This window comes from Rana temporaria, chromosome 1 (genome assembly GCF_905171775.1).
Source record: "Rana temporaria chromosome 1, aRanTem1.1, whole genome shotgun sequence".
Lineage (NCBI taxonomy): Eukaryota > Metazoa > Chordata > Amphibia > Anura > Ranidae > Rana > Rana temporaria.
The window spans coordinates 428,674,853-428,678,563 of NC_053489.1; the positions used below are offsets into that span (position 1 = coordinate 428,674,853).

General features: G+C 36.8%; 1 non-coding gene across 1 annotated transcript; it reads right to left on the reverse strand.

Moving 5' to 3' along the window:
* Positions 1–3,132: 3,132 nt before the first annotated feature.
* Positions 3,133–3,241, reverse strand: LOC120925371. Its single transcript, XR_005746652.1, has one exon. It is a non-coding gene; the product is annotated as a U6 spliceosomal RNA (small nuclear RNA).
* Positions 3,242–3,711: the final 470 nt, after the last annotated feature.

Here is a 3,711-nt window from a genome sequence, read left to right on the forward strand (position 1 = left end):
TGTCAAAATTTATCAAGAGAAATTACTTATTTGCAAAACAGAAACTAAGAAAGATGCTTTTTTTTTTTTTTTTTTAAACGGTCTTTTTTTATTTGTAGCGTAAAAAATAAAAACCCCACCAAAAATAACACAAAAAAAAGCTCTATTTGTGTGAAAAAAATGATAAAACTTGGGTACAGTGTTACATGACCGTGCAATTCTCAATCAAAGTGTGATAGCGAATATTGGAGGGGTGTGAAAGTGCCAAGTATTGAAGTGGTTAATGGATAACGACAAACTTTGATCATAAATAATGAAATTTACATAAAAATAGAGATCTAGACGTTGACATTTCAAAAATAACATTTTACACTATACACTGTATGATTTATATGTGCCCATTTTTTTATTGGAACCATGAATATGACTACCTAGAGGACAATTTACGTAGACTTTTAAAACTGCATTCAAGCATACTTTCTTTTTATGTCATGCACTTTAAGATTTGCAAATTATATCAGATTTTCACCTTAAAATCCTTCCATCGTATATGGGATTTTAGTCTCTCAAGGACTCCTGTATATTATATTTTATTAGAACTCATTGTCTGAAAATGTGACTTGCACTTATGAATAAGTGGACTGCTGATTTTGGCATTTTGATGGCCCTTGGAGACAGAGTTAAAGTGTCTTAATATGACTTAAAAAGCAACACCATCCTATTTTTTTCTTAGGCTTTCTATACATTTTGTTCAAGCTAATTGCTCCCTGGGGCCCAGCATAGAAGAGTTGTATGACCTTTACTGTGAATTGCGGTCTTATTAAAGGTTGGCTGCCTTTAGTATAGCAGATCATTTATATGGTAGATTGACCAATTCTCTTCCAACAAACCCTTGGCTCTTGCAAAAATCTGATTAATAATATAAATTGTAAGGCCTCAGAAGAGACAAAATACAAATATAAAGTTTCATTACAGTGTATCTATACAAAATGTAAAACGGTAAAATTGCTTACTAAAGCAGATCAAGCATTAATTTTATTTTTTATTTTAAGCCCATGCTTAACAGTATGCCTCCTGACAAGGTCTTCATCTGTTCCCTCACCAGAAAGTGTCATCTTTTGTTCAGGCATCATCTTAGGTGTAGATCTACTGCCTGGAGCAGTGTTAATTTTGTTGACTAAAATAATTGTGTCGAATAAATTAAAAACATTTTAGTCTACTAAAATACTACTAAAACAACTTAGATTACTAAAATGCGACTAAAATTAAAATGGCATTTTAGTCAAAAGACTATAACTAAAACTAAATCGAAATTTGATGTCAATATTAACACTGGCCTAGAGTTATACGCTTGCTCAGGGACAATGCATTTATGTAAATCTTTATCCATGCACAGTAGCTTTTATGTTTTTGTCTGTAAGTACACATCTCACATTCAAGACAGAGCAAAGGGTTTGCACTCTCTAGCATATACTTACTTTACCTTCTCTTCCAAGTGGCCTTGTTTAGTGCAATAAACCAAAGGACATACCCAGTACTTTTAGTTATGAAGGAGCAAGTGAATCACTCCATGTTTTATTGCTGAGCTAATCAGAACTGTCAGACAGGAAGTCCATAGCCATGTGTAGGCCACCACTACAAAGGCTCATGCATATCTATGACTTTTCTTTGGCTCTTGATGGCCGAATGGAGCACAAGGGAGAGATAAGAAAATCAGCATGTGCTGATAGAAAGGGATATAGTGAACTTGGTGTATTGTCCTGTGTGGAGAGGATCAGGAATGTCAAATTTCAAGCTAGACATAAACATAGCGTGACCCAAAAATATTAAATGGCTTATTTATAAGTTAAACATCATTGACATACCAGAGTAACAGGCATAAAACCCCTGATTATGGAAAGTTCTCAGATCCTGGTCCCAGATTACTTGATTGCTGTGATAGCTACTGATTGGCTATCACCATAATCAGTTAGTGTACTGCCCACCCTTGTGTTTTTTTTTCCTCCTCTTAAATTGAGAAAAAGCTTCACTGTATCTTTTTTCTCCTTACTAGAGAAGAAAAATGTAAACAAAGAAAAGCGTGCACAAAAAATAATAAAAAAATAAAGAAAAAATAGCTAGGTCAGGAATTGATCTAGGTCATTTTCAGGGTTATAACTGGGGTTAAAGGTCAACAATGCACTGACACCTTTGCAGCCATTGTGCTATGTGCTGGATGTTCAGTGTGCCCCTGTACCTTTAAGATGGGGTGGGCTCCCTTCAGTCCATCTGCCCTCCATCTATCCATCAGTATGCATGTGTTTCTATTGTGGAGCCACTCATGAGTTAGTGATAGGACTACAGATACCAGGGCGCCTTGGCGGGTCTCTAGCTTAGGCATGTATTTGCAAATGTGTACCCCTGTTTTGAACGCATACTATTTGGTTGTCCGTGGGCTGGTCGGTAAGTGAACTTGGAGTTTTTCTTGGATTTATCCTTGGCTTTTTTCTAACATGTTGCCTTCCAAAGCTGCTTGCTGCAATGGCCAGGTATAGGTGGGGGAAGTGGCTTCCTTTCTTGTATGTTTGTATTTAGTCCAGAATTTGCTATTGATCTTGTGCTATTGTTGGCAAACTATTTAACCCATTGTTTCTGTAGGGTTGGCTGTTCTTTAAAAAAAAGTCTCCTTTGGACTATAGTTATGTCTGTGAGTTTGTGTTCAGTTAGGCCAGGTAATCACTGGAAATGGCAGAAGGACCCATCTATACAGCGGCATCTGTGGGTGTAGCTCTAGACACCCTTTTTTTTTCTTGCCCTTATCCTTCTTCCTTCCTCTCCGCCCCCCACCCCTCGCCTACCTTACTATTTTTTTATCCAAATTTTCCTTACTAAATCCTTACGGCATATATGTGCATCTGTGACTTAGCAAATCCAATGTCGAAAGGTCATTAAATACCGAAGCAAGGTGTACTTATGAGTATGTCACATACTCACATAAGATCCTTTCCAGACAATTAAGACAGAAATAAGAAGACACCATTTCCAGGGTATACATAGCTCCCAACTGACCCTCATTTGAAGGGACTGTTCCTCTTTTGAGACCAAATCCTGTTATCCCTCATGCATGTTTTTTTGGTATGTGTACACCTCTAAAAAAAAAATACTTTTTTTTTTTTTAATATGGAACGCTTCACGAATTTTCATGTCATCCTTGCGCAAGGGCCATGCTAATCTTCCCTGTATCGTTGCAATTTTTTTTTCTTTTAGTATATGTGCTGCCGAAGCAAGCACGCTGCACTAAACTTTTTATCCAACCTCTATATTACTGATTTTTTTATTTTGAAAAGCCAATATAAAAGGAAAAATAGAGGTCAAAAATGCACTTGTGGGGTTTCTGCATATTAGATGTTGGTCGTCCATGTAACTGGAGCCGTGGCAGGTATGTGTCTTTTGCTTACATAATGAGGTTGATTAACTAAAACTGGAGAGTGCAAAATCTGGTGTAGCTGTGCATGGTAGCCATTCAGTTTCTAACGTCAGGTTGTTTAATTAGGCTTTGACAAGAGCTAAAAGCTGATTGGTTTCTATGCAGAGCTGCACCAGATTTTGTACTCTCCAGCTTTAGTAAATCAACCTTATTGAGTACTTAAAATTTATAATTTCAGAAAGTTGGAAGGTATGGCTCTGTATCTATACACCTAGCCCCTGCTCCAACAGCTAGAACAAAGAGGTCCATTTATAATGAAGAGTTAA